Source organism: Quercus suber, unplaced genomic scaffold (genome assembly GCF_002906115.3).
Source record: "Quercus suber isolate HL8 unplaced genomic scaffold, Cork oak 2.0 scaffold_67, whole genome shotgun sequence".
NCBI classification, from domain to species: domain Eukaryota; kingdom Viridiplantae; phylum Streptophyta; class Magnoliopsida; order Fagales; family Fagaceae; genus Quercus; species Quercus suber.
The window spans coordinates 1862796-1876708 of record NW_027069532.1 but is presented as its reverse complement, the minus strand read 5'-3'; the positions used below and the strand labels follow the sequence as shown (position 1 = coordinate 1876708).

At 36.6% G+C, this 13913-nt stretch overlaps 1 long non-coding RNA gene across 5 annotated transcripts; it reads left to right on the top strand.

Moving 5' to 3' along the window:
- Positions 1–1150: 1150 nt before the first annotated feature.
- LOC112018568 (uncharacterized) lies at positions 1151–7775 on the top strand. Of its 5 annotated transcripts, XR_010628796.1 has the most exons (8): positions 1151–1256; positions 1331–1451; positions 1913–1966; positions 2562–3191; positions 3297–3397; positions 3490–4708; positions 4920–4961; positions 7250–7775. It is a non-coding gene; the product is annotated as an uncharacterized LOC112018568 (long non-coding RNA). The 5 variants fall into 5 exon arrangements; XR_010628799.1 differs by having other exon boundaries at positions 1151–1451; positions 7241–7775; XR_010628798.1 differs by having other exon boundaries at positions 1151–1451; positions 5113–7775.
- The last annotated feature ends 6138 nt before the right edge of the window (positions 7776–13913 follow it).

The following is a 13913-nucleotide window of genomic DNA, read 5'->3' as shown; positions in this document are numbered from 1 at the left end:
GGTGAGGGAGAGAAGAAAGACTTGTGTTTACCATTATTTTCTCCCCATGACTTTATAATCTTTAAACATAGAAGTTCTTTGTTTGACAACTCACATTTGTGACTTGCACTTATGCATAACTTTTAAATAATGAGAAAGTTGTCAAATTACTTAAAAAATGATACATCATTATTCCGTTAGACATATAAGCAAAGAAACACATATATATACACATTTTTTTTTTAGAATAACATAGGCAAGGAAACTAGCGGATGTTAAACCATAAAACGAATACTTATTAAACTCAATCGGTCTTGAAAACCATAGAGCGAAATAGGATGACTAACTTGATAAGCTCTATACTTGTTTTTTTTTTTTTTTTTTTTTTTTTTAAGTAATAATAATTTTTTTTTTTTTTTTTTTTTTTTTTTTTTTTTTTTTTTTAAGTAATAATAAACAAGTTATGTATTCTATGTTAAATTTAATGACCAATAATATCAATTTTAGCCCTAGATTTCTTACAAAGAGCACATATCATAATATAATAGAATATTCAATTCAACATAGGCATGTGAAAATGAAATTGATAATAATTAAAATATAATAATTTAGCTCAATGATATCAAAATGAATGGGTAGAGAATCTAAACTCTAAACTCCATATATAATGTAAAAGCTACTCAAATAGCAAATATATCAAATTAAATAAAAAAAAACATGTATTTACAACCACAATTAGCTAAGCTAACTCTCTCTTTAGCTAAATACATTAAAAAAAAAAAGAAGTATTTACGTCCACGTTATCCTACTCTCCCACACTATCGCCCTTTTTTGTCATGATGGACAAAGGGTGATCAATAAATTTCATCAAATTATTTATTTATTTTATGGGAAACACAAATCAACTTAATTTCACTCCAAACACTACTGATTTTTTAATATATATACTGATAATAAATTTAGCGTTTTTTTTAGTGGGCTAGAAAATACTATCATTTATTTCAGATTCAAAATTTTAATAACAATTGGTCCAATTAAAACGAGCATAGGCCCATACCGTTGAACAGTGATCCAAGTCCAACTCTCTCTTTTGAATTTCAAAAAAATATTACCGTTGAGTTTAGCAACATTCAAAAACAGAGAGAGAGAGAGAGAGGAATCGGCAAAAGGTGAGGAGTGCTGTCTCCGTTTGCTACATATCTCATCAAAAACAGACAAATTCTCAACCGGTGGAGACTCTCCGCTCCGCTCCCACCCTCTACACATTCGCAGCACAGGTTTCTCTCTCTCTCTAAAATTTGTTTCTATGCTTTGATCAAACTCAATTACTTCTCTATTAATTTTTACCCAGTTGGGTGTCAAGAACAAAACGCTAAGATACTTGCCAGTCGGGTCTGTGTTGAGGAGGGAATGTCCTTGGGGGTGGAGTTGATGGCTGAGGAGGAACGCTCTAACAGACTCAGCCGAGTCAAGTGAGTATTTTTCAAGCTATTGTGATTGCTTTTTTTGATCATGGGTTTTCTTAATTTTGACGAGAATGTGTGTTGTTTAAGTTTTTGTGGCTGCTTGTCAGGCGTTTGGATTGTTTTTTGTGATCATGGGGTTTTTATTTTTATTTTTATTTTTGATGAAAATGTAGATGTTTTCTTGGTATGGTGGATTTCTGGTATTTCGATGAGCAAAGAGTTCTAATTCTGGCTTTATCTATTTGTTGGGTCTATAGGGGTTGCAGAGTTTCTCTCCATTATTTGTTTTGTTGTCTTTTGGATTGTTAGTTTTGATGGATTAATGAGTTTTAAATGACACTGTGACTTGGGAATTGAATTGCATAAAGAAAATTGAGTTATAGTGCATAACTGTATTATGGTTGTTCTCAATTTAAGGACTAGAATTTCTCAAGAAACACTGTAAAGTTTGTTTCTTTGATCCATAGGGTGATGGAGCAAAAGGGTTTTGCTTTCTGCCATGGTCATAGGTTCTTGCACAGGTAAATTTCATGCCAAGTCTATATCATGGTCTTCTGCTACTAAAGCTTCTCGTATTTCAGATGCTGCTCGGCTGCAACAGAAGTTGATTGTTCAAGTATAAAGGATCATTAACCTATTCTTCAAAATTTATTGAATCTGTACCAACTGTATGCAACAAGGTTTAATTCATATCCATGGCATAGCAAAATTGAGGACATTACAGCTGGGCATAACATATGAGCAGGATAGCTACATGTCAATTGCTTTTTTCTTTATCACTGAATGAGGAATCAGATTGTATGCAAAATTTGAATTTTAAATTTTCATGGTAACCTCTTCTAGATGTGGTTGCAGTGGTGCACACAAAATTTAAAGTTGTTACACTGGATTTTGTGTCACCTTAACTGCCAGAAATTCCTTATGATGTTCTTGTTGGTGTATAGGAAATAATATTTCTTGTTCCCTTCGATTTTAGCCCAGTGAATCATATTCTGTGATGCCTTTGCTTCCAATTTTTTGCGGCCTTGTTTGTGCAACACTGTTTTGTTGTCCAATTCAAAGACTGGTAGGCATCTTTTTGAGGCTCTCTCTCTCTAATATATATTTGTGCTGCAGGACATTTCAGATGACAAATTTTCCTTTACTTCAGAGAAGGGAAGTGGCTTACGAGGGCTTCAAGGAGTTGGAGGATGCCTGAAGAAAATATTTCCATAAACCAAGTTGATAAATACAGCCTATTCGCAAAAGCAAACAGATCTCTAAGAGACGTGTGTTAGATGAAGATGATGATGATGACGAGATTAAATGCCTCGAAAAGCTCAAAACACCCAAGGCTACTGTTGATTATGGTGTGAACTGTGGAGTATGAAGATGATGAGGAAGGAGGGAGCAGGAAACAATGGAAGATATCAAGGGTGTTGAAGAGTAGTGTTGATGGAAGATATGATGTAAATGTGAAAGATCACCTCTCGTCAAGATCAGGTGAGGATGGTAAAAAGTCTCGATCAGGGAGAGTATTTGAAGATACTGATTATGTGGAAGATGAAGATCAAATCTCAGATGGTGAGATCAATACTAATAAGAAGAAACCAAAAAAGGAGTTTCTTGATTTATTGGGAGATAATAAGAAGGAAATGACAGTCACTACACGTCAGCGGGACCTTCAAACTGGCAAAGATGTCTCTTCCAGCTTAGGTGCAAGTCTAATTGAGTTCCCAAATGGCTTGCCTCCTGCTTCACCTAGGAGTGAGTGGAAGATATCTGTTCTTGTTATTGTTATAGCTACCTTCTGCTGGATTATTTGTTGAAATTAATATACCTTTTTATATTAATGATTATTTTTGGTGATAGAGCAAAAAGAGAAACTTTCTGAAGTGGAGCAGAAGTTGAAGAGAACTGAGGCTCTTCAGAGGCGTAGGATGCTAGTGTAAAAGGCGGCTAGGGACGCTGAGGTTTAGCGCCTTCCTTGTCTCATATTTTTGTCAGCCTTTTGAACAGCAAGAATGTTAGAAGTAATTTTAGTGTTTTCTTCACGTTTTGACAGAATTTTAGGCTGAGGCTATCAGAAAATCCTGGGTCAAGATTCAAGTAGGAAGAAGAGGGAAGATAAGATGAAGAAACGGAAAGAAGAATGGCCTCAATTTGTTCTTGCTGCACTATTATTAATGTAAAAAAAGGAATTACACAACACTATTTGGACTAAAGCGCATGTATCTAGCCCAATATTTGAGACAATATATTTTAGCCCATTAATCACCACAATTAAAAAGAATAAAATAGCCTCTTTTCTTTTGAACGTGAGATTAAACATTTTCACTAAAGCTTCATCTTCCATATTCACTCTCACATCTTTACATTTATGTTATAATATTTATTCATTTTAATTATTTAATATTAAAATGCTCAACACTACCAATTATATGGTACTTGCATCAGACTCTGTTAGATGGGTCATGGGTCCCTCAAGAACAGTTGTTACATTTCCCAATGAAATGGGCTTGCCACCTATATTTTCCAAGCCCTGCAGGTAAAGAAATACTTCAAGTGAATTCTAGTTCCCCCCCAACACAAAAGAAAATTAGTGATTATGTTTTATTCTAAACCTTTGTGAAACACTGAGATTTGGTCCTTATGATTTGTATTGAATTTCTTTGATTCTATCCAGTTTCTCAGTAAATAATGCTTCATTCCTGAGTGATTGTTTAGTAGGGGCATGTTTTTGTTAAGTTATATACCGTCATTACATAATGTGCTATCTAGTAGTAGGTAAAAGTTTCTCCTCATTAGGCTCCTGAATATGACATCTAACAATAGTGGTTGCTGGAGATTTGATTTTTCTTAAAGTAGCTTCAGAGCTGAGCATATTATTACTGTAACAAACATATAGATTATATAAATCTTACATATATTTACTTATAAGAAAATCTTAGTACTATGCTTAGTTTTCAATCTTAGTACTAGAATAATTTCTTCCCTTTTGAAACTTTAGAAACTAAATAAGAAATTTTATGATAGTGAGAATTTCAATCTAATATAAGCAGTTGCTTTCAATTTTGAATGATGAATAAAGTGAGAATAACTCCATTTGTAGAAGGAATGGTAGCCTTATGTATTGTTTTAACAGGAAGGTCAAATGTAGATAATCCTGCCTCTATGAATGTGCTCATTACTTCCTCGAAAAGAACCATTATGCTGATGCGGGTGCTGGGGCTGCCACTTCCATCACAACAAATCCATTGTGGGTTGTTAAGACCAGACTCCATGTAAGTTGGGTGTGCCTTTTATCAATTCCCTTTTTTTTTTTCCCATATTATTTAAAAAAATTAAAAAAAAAAAAAAAAAAAAAACACGGAAGACTTAGCTCAAAATTGCAACTGTAGAAGTATTTTGTTAACAAGAAAAATTAAAACTAAATTATAGTATTCTTGACTCGGTTTGGATGTTTACACTATAGTATTTGTTGTTTTTGTGCAGAGTTGCCACCGGCTGGGAGTGCTGCCTCCCTTTGCTTCAGAGGTATTCTTCTTTCTCATCAATCCCTTTGCTGCTTCCATTTCTCTCTCTCTCTCTCTCTCTCTCTCTTATTCTTCTCTGTGTGTCTGTGACTCTATTCTTATGCATTCCTTTGTCAAAACTCAAAAGAACACTTTGTTTGTTTGATCCATAGGGTGATGGGGCAAAAGGGTTTTGCCTTTTGCCATAGTCATGGGTTCTTGCACAGGTAATTTCCTCTTAATTCAGAATTTGGACTTTGATTTTCATGAATGAAAGTTTCTATGATATTTTGAGCAACTGTTAGATTAATAATTGGCATCATAGATTTTTATTTTGAAAAATTGAAACAATTGCATGTTAATAGATTATTATCCCCAAGCTATATTCAAATGTTAAAATGAGCTTGTATCAAATCAATTTTCTATAAACAAAATTCTCAGGAATAAACCAAACTCAGTAAATAATATAATCCTTACATCATGATTCTGCTAAACAACACTATAATCCTTGCACAAAAATATGCTTTTATTTATTTATTTATTTATTTATCTTACCTTATAAATTAGTTAAAGTGCATGTGTTTGATAAGTACTGATTCCCTATCTTAGAGGCAGGAATTATGTTTCATGTGTTTGATTCTTGTACAATCACAAAATGCATGACAAAAATGGTAATTGCTAGTCCATAAAAATGGATTTAGTGTATATTTCCAGTTTTGAAACAATAACACCTCACGATGGTATGGAAGACTGATTGCAGTAATCTTACCTTCTTTATGAGGATGATGTGAAAGAGGAATAGTTGAGCTAATGAAGGGTAGCAATCATAACAGCAAATTCAGAAAGGAATAAATAAGTGACATGAGGAATGGTTCAAGAATTCGATGATTGATCCAAAGACCATTGTGCAAACATTCAAGGAAGCCATATAGCTCTCAAGCAACTCACTGAGTGAGCAATGACCTCTAGGAAACAAATAATTTTCACTGCTGTAGAGTTCTTTTTACTACATAGGGAGTTCTACGTTTTTTGTGTAAGGATAATTAATTAATCACAATATGATTCGCAATAAAGAGTGTTAGCTTTACAATAGTGAGGATCAAGGATGCTTGCACAAGGATAGGAGTGAGGCTACAGAGAATTCTAGATGAACTAGTGTGAAAATTAAAACTGTAGGGGCTGGTTAAGGTTCATTAGGAATTTGAGAAGATAGTATATTGATATTCATGTAAGACTATAAATAGAGACAATGCAAAGTATGGACGATTATAAATAGAGACTAGGCAAAGTATGGAAGACTATAAATAAAGACAAGGCAAAGTATGGAAGCTCATGCTTATCAAGAGGAGAGAAATGACTATGAGGGTGAAAATTTGCCAGTAGGAATCTAATCTAATCTAATACTATATACTAGCCTTTGAGCACGCACTCACGCCCGTGTTCAGAGACTCTTCTCTTTTTTGGGTAAGAGTTAATTTAGAATATCCATTATAATTTTGGATCACTACATTGTCCTCTTATGTAAAAGGTTAAGAAAATAGAAAATATCCAAACTATTGATGTGTTTAAATTTGTTAGAGATGATATTTTAGATGCAATTCCTCCAGCATGTATGTGCTTCAACTTTGGACATCAGTTTAGTAAAAAATTTCTAAAGAACCATTTGAATTACAACTTATCAAAAAAAGAAAATTTTTGAAACTATAGTGCCTATGACCATTACACGCTTGAAACTTCCATGGAGGAGATTTGGTGGCTAGGATTATAAGATGCATTCTTAGAATTTAGGCTACAAAAGATTGAGCAAAGTATAACTTGGTAGAGAAAAAATATGAATTTATTTTTCTTTTCCAATTTTTTTTTAGGTTGTTTTGTGGTTTTCAACTTTTCATAGATTTAATTTAGTGTTTCTTCCAATAGATATTGAAATATTGTTTCTTTGTATTTATACATTGGAATTTTACTTTATATTATCATTGAATATGTTCTCCTTAGTTTTGGTGATTGTTATAGATTAGCAAAAATAGTTTGAGTGGATTATGAATAGAAGTGCACTTCTACTAAAGAAAACAATTTTTGAAAGTGGAGCTCAAAAAATTGTATTTGCTTCTATCATTCAGAGGTTACATTTAAATAGGTCTTCATTATGCTATTGCCTCTGGTTGGACAACAATCATCCATTTAGCACACCAAAGAATCCATTTTGTTCTTATAGTGTATACCTTTGTAGTTGGCATGTTCAAGATGGACAAAATAAAAATAATGCATGTGAGAAGATATGTATTTGTAATTGTGCTATAGTTTTTGCAGGTGAATGATGATGGCCCAATTCATCCAAGTGAAACAAAGCTGGCACTTACAGTTCATCAGGGCTAGAATATGGCTTAGCTCACTAAATGTTTTTTGGTTTAATGAGTTCTTAAACTTTAATTTCTGCTATGGGGAATTTTGGACTTTTGACAATGTTATTGAACCTAACTCTATATCCTGCAATTGTCATTTTTGTTTTTTTGAGTTGATTGGTATTATTAAAACAAAGCCTTTAATAAACATATTAATTGTTGTATTTATTATATTGTTGTGTCAAATTGATGGTATTTTAAATGTGTAAAATGTTCCCCGCGTATTGCGCGGGTTTAATGCTAGTTAGAATAATTATCAAAGAACAAGAAAAATAAATTTTCACAATTTAAGATTTGGGATACCCTGCAAATGATGATCAAAACACACATTTATCACAAACTTGATAGTTGTACTTGAATGCCTACAAAAGAATAAGAATCTGAATTCTATAAACTTCAGAGACTATAGAATGAAAAGTCATACGCAAAAACCTTAGAAGCGATAATCAGATGAATGCAAGCCAGCTTGCTGACAGGTCTAGTGTGGAATCATCACTCAACATGTCACTTTCTAAAGGAGGTTTAGAAAGTGGCATGCCTGACTTGAACATGCTACATCATTGAATGCAAGCCAGCTTGCTGACAGGTCTAGTGCGGAATGATCACTCAACATGTCACTTTCTAAAGGAGGTTTAGAAAGTGGCATGCTTGAATTGAACATGCTATGCCATTTAAACGACAATTGTCAAGAATGTTTTTTCTTGCCTCAAGTTCACACAAACTGCTAAACATGCCTTCTTCACTCATTTGTTGTTCAGAAGATTCCTCACTTGAATTGCTACAGTCGTAGATCAAAGCACAAAGAGAAGAAGCCAATAGGAAACAAAATGAATACTTGGATGATGCATGCTTCTTCTCAATTTTAGTAGAATGGTCTTTTGAAGCTGCATCTTTAGTTGAACAACTAAACATGAAAGATGCTATTTTCTCTAATAATATAAAATAGGCAAAATCTTGTTACAAGTCTAGTTTATAAGCGATACTAGTGGGCTTATAAACTAGTTACTAATTAAAAATTTCCTTGTCTCACAAGGTTTATTGCACATAATCTACACAAGGGCAGTGCAGTCTTGGTTTGAACTTTGAACATTAACTAGGGGGATATTGGTTGGCTGGCAAAGCTGGTGATATCATTAAAACTTATCAAGTGAGCACATGTCCTTATGCTGTAATTTCATTTTGGATGCTGATAAGGAATATTTTGAGTGAGAATTTTTTCTAACTCCTTTTGCTCTTCGGGTTGGGAATCCCTTTTGGGATGATTACGATGCGACGTTAGCCTCACTCACTCCACCATATTTGCCGTCAAGCAGTAAAGCACCCATTGGGTTACCTTATACTGATGGTGGGTTACACTTCCCACACCATTTGCATGTTCTCTACTCATGCATCCCTATATAGAAAGAACTTGCGCTTTACATCCAAAGATCCTTCTACATATTCATGTCCTCCTAGTATAGGAAGTAAAGCCCTAAGATCTCGGAACATTAACTCTATATCTTCCCTACAAGGAAAGATCCTATGTTCATGGGATCTTGATCAGTCCTATACCACTATATAAGTTATAAAATAGGCAAAATCTTGTTACAAGTCTAGTTTATAAGCGATACTAGTGGGCTTATAAACTAGTTACTAATTAAAAATTTCCTTGTCTCACAAGGTTTATTGCACATAATCTACACAAGGGCAGTGCAGTCTTGGTTTGAACTTTGAACATTAACTAGGGGGATATTGGTTGGCTGGCAAAGCTGGTGATATCATTAAAACTTATCAAGTGAGCACATGTCCTTATGCTGTAATTTCATTTTGGATGCTGATAAGGAATATTTTGAGTGAGAATTTTTTCTAACTCCTTTTGCTCTTCGGGTTGGGAATCCCTTTTGGGATGATTACGATGCGACGTTAGCCTCACTCACTCCACCATATTTGCCGTCAAGCAGTAAAGCACCCATTGGGTTACCTTATACTGATGGTGGGTTACACTTCCCACACCATTTGCATGTTCTCTGCTCATGCATCCCTATATAGAAAGAACTTGCGCTTTACATCCAAAGATCTTTCTACATATTCATGTCCTCCTAGTATAGGAAGTAAAGCCCTAAGATCTCGGAACATTAACTCTATATCTTCCCTACAAGGAAAGATCCTATGTTCATGGGATCTTGATCAGTCCTATACCACTATATAAGCCCCAAGTCTCCTCTTCTCCAAGGTATGTGCAATCTTCTCTTCTATTACTGACTTAACTTTTAGAGGGTCTTTGGCCGGTACCCCACAGGTGCTCTCTGTAGGTTCTTTAGGTACCTTATTCGACAAGGTATGTGCAATCTCCTTTTAGTTCTTCGAGTACCTCATTCGACACGCGTGTGGACAATCAACTCATTGACAATTTTGTGCATCATCAGTTGGTGCCTCTAAGACAAAGAGTTGTATGGTTTAGACGCGGTTAATGACTACCATAAGCTTGGAAACCAGAAACCTCTCCAATGCCTTGGAAAGGCAAGTGCAAACCCTTGTCTTGGCCGTCGAGTGGCTCACTTAGTGAAATCAGGAGCTCGAACAGCAGATGAACCTAATGAATGAGCGCTGTGCCCAAACCAACAACCTGCGTGATGAACAGCACAATGACGAACACAACGACAACCACCTCCTGAGGGATGACCAACACGAAAGGGAAGATCAAGAAGAAAGTAATATCGCCAACAGGCACAATCGATGGGACTAATCGTCAGTCAGAGTTGGAAAGCAGCGCAATGCGCATGGCGCAAGATATACAGATGATGAAGGACAAGATGGACATGATGATGAATGCTATGAAAGGGCGAGTGTCCACCAACTTGGACGAACTAGTCCATCATACTAACTCCCTTTTCACAGCGCATGTCACATCTTGTCCCTTTCTGCCTAAGTTCCGAATGTCTTAGGTTGAGACATATGATGGGTCAAAAGATCCACTTGATCACCTAGAGTCATTCAAAACTCTCATGCACCTACAGGGTGTGCTCGATGAGATAATGTGCAGAGGGTTCCCAACCACGCTCAAAGGGCTAGCAAAGGTATGGTTTGGCAAGATTACTCCAAACTCTATCTCAACTTTCAAGGAGTTGAGTGGGCACTTCGTCACGCCATTAGTGGACAAAGATACAAAAGGTCTTTGGCTAGTCTCCTAAACATCAAGTAATGAGAAGATGAGAGTATGAGATCGTATGTGGCTCGATTCAATAGGGAAGCCTTCTTAATCAACGAAGCAGAAAACAAGGTGTTGGTGACCCTTGTCTAAATGGAGGAAGGAAGTCTGCCCAAATGAGTGACAAAAGGTCAAGACCTCGTTTCGAAATGACAACCAACTTCACCTTCACTGAACACCCCGCTCGAGCAAGTCCTCATGCAAGTAAGGAACGACCCAGCACTTAGGTGGCTGACCAAGCTTAAAATTATTGTCGCTTCCACTGGGACAACGGGCATGACACCTCCAAATGCTATGACTTAAAGCAACAGATTGAAGCTCTTATCAAGCAAAAGAAACTATGATGGTTTGTCAAGCGAGAGAGAGCCTAAGGGTCTGAAGCCCAACAGAAGGGCAGAAGAGCATTCGAGAGCATCGCTTAGAGAAATAAGGGTGATTGTAGGAGGGGCCACTATGGCTAGATCTTTGAGAAATGCAAAGAAGACCAACCTTTGCATGGTGCAAAGTATGCTGATGGTTTCCTTCCAAAGCTGTAAATGAGGGATGAACCATTACCTTTACTAAAGAAGACACTCAACAACTCCATCATCTGTATAATGATGCCTTAGTCATTACTCTATCTATAGCTGACTACACTACCTGAAGGGTGTTGGTGGATAATGGCATCTCAACCGACATATTCTACTATTTAGCCTTTCAATAGATGAGAATCAATAAAGAGCGGCTCCTACCGTTGGACACACCCTTCTTGGGATTTGGTGGAACCCAAGGTGTTCCCCGTAGGGTCTATTACCTTACTAGTCACCATTGGCACCTACCTACAGCAGCTCATAAGGGAGGACACCTTAGTTGTTAATTGTTCTTCGACTTATAATGCCATCATTGGGTGACCAACTCTTAATAGCAACCTCCACTTAGGATTAACCTTCACTTACCACCTACTTGTCAAATTCCCTATAGAATATGGAATAGGGGAAGCATGCGAGGATCAAATGGCGCTTGCAAATGTTATATAGCCATGTTGGAGATTGATCATCTACAGACCTTGAAAATTAAAGAGTGACGAGTGATAGTGGAGCTGACGGAGGTGCAGGAAGACATTTCTCTAGATGATAATTGCCCAGATAGATTAACCCGCATCAGCACCCAAGTGGACCCTTCAGTTCGTCGAGAGCTCATGCTCTTCCTGAAGAGTAACTTGGATGTCTTCAATTGCAGCAATGAAGATATGTCAGGAATCAATCCAAGTACCATGGTCCACCAGATCAATGTCTCTTTGTCCTTTCCCACTGTCCGACATAATAAAAGAGTCTTTATCTATGAGAGGGACAAACTCATAGCGAAAGAGGTTCACAATTTGTTGGAAGCGGGATTCATTAGGGAGGTCTACTACCATGATTGGTTGGACAACGTAGTAATGGTAAAAAAGGCAAATTTCAAGTGGAGAATGTGTGTGGAATTCACCGACTTGAACAGAGCATGCTCGAAGGACAACCACCCTCTCCCATGGATTGATCTCTTGGTAGATTCAATGATCGGACACCAGTTGTTAAGCTTTTGCTTGCTCTGGCTATAATCAGATCAAATTAGATGAATTCGATCAAGAAAAGACTTCATTCATCATGAGTCAAGGACTTTTTTGCTAAAAAGTCATGCCCTTCGGGTTGAAGAATGCAAGGGCAACTTACCAAATACTTGTGAATAAGATGTTCATCCAGCAGATTAGACGGAACGTTGAGATAGATTGGTCTCCTAGCGGGGTGTCGAGGCCAACCTCGAAAATATCTAAGCCATACTAGAGATGACGCCTCCCAAGAACGTCAAAGAAGTACAAAGCCTAAACAAAAGAGTGGCAGCACTTAACAAATTTGTCTCGCGAGCAACAGACAAGTGCCTACCATTTTAAGACATTAAAGAAGGCCTTCGAATGGACTGATGAATGCCAAAAAGCTTTTGAGGAGTTGAAGACATACCTTGCATCTTGGCCATTACTTAGCCCATCCACCATCCAAACCCGATGAAGAGCTCTCTTTCTACTTGGCCGTGTCTCCCACAGCCGTCAGCTTAGCTCTGATTTGAGAGGAGGAACGCGTATAGATGCCGATACTACATCAGCTGGGCATAAGGGGGGGCGGAAGAAAGGTACCCCTCCCATCGAAAAATTGGCATTTGCTTTGGTCATGACTGCCCCTCTAGTTAAGGCCATACTTTCAAGCTCACATAATAGTGGTCCAGATGGACAAGCTTTTATGGAAGATAATGAACCATCCAGAAGTAGCTGGACGACTAGTATTATGGGCGATAGAATTAAGTGAGTTTGATGCGTAGTACCACTCGAGAATAGCCATCAAAGCCCAAGCCTTGGCTGACTTTGTCATCGAGTTCACAACAAAAGAAGATGAAAGCTAGGGCAACCCCGTGGATGGTAAGAATGAACAGTTCATCCAATTGACACGCTAGAGGAGTTAGAGTTGTATTACAAATCCCAGAAGTGGATGTCATAGAGTGTGTGGTCCACCTCCAGTTTTCGACAACAAAAAATAAGGCTAAATTGGAGGCCCTATTGATGAGCATTGACTTAGCTAAGGCTGGTTAGGTGTCACATAGGTCAAAATTTGGAGGTCAAGTTTGTACAAGTCCCAAGGGATGAGAACACAAACACCGATGCTTAGCCAAAGCAGTGTCCTTAGAGAACTTGATACTCGATGACTAGTTATTATCATTTATATAATGTTCTCCTGCTATTAATGAGGTAGACGAACATGCGATTCCAACAGGAAATGACTAGACGACTCTAATTGTCTCCTACCTCAAAGACAGGATGCTTTTAGAAGACCATAATGCCTCCTGAAGGCTGAAGATGCAAGCATCGCGCTTTGTGCTAATAGGAAATGTTCTTTACAAGAGAGGTTTCTCCCTTTCATATTTAAGGTAACATAATCTAATCTAACATCTAATCCAACATATGAAAAATGAATAGATAAATAACTAATTTAAAACACAAAATTGAATTTGTTTTCTTAATAACTTCAAAGAACACGTATATAAGTGAGATAAGGAATATGAGCAATACAAAATATTTGTAAATACTTAAAACAATTACTCAAGCATCTCAAAATAACATATAATAAAGACATAACAATTTGTTGCTAATTTGTTAAACAAAATATTTACAAATAGTGAAAGAAAACTGCACAAAGACCTTCTTCTTCAACTGCACTAACTGTTCTTTATCATATTGTCCAAACTAACTAGCTGCATGTGGCTCTAATAAAACTAAAAAGCAGTCGCGAACACATTACATTCCAAGTTATTTGTTTGTTTGATATATGGGAAGATCATTCTAATAGCTAAATTTCTAGCTAGCCAGAGAAGCTCAGTAGAA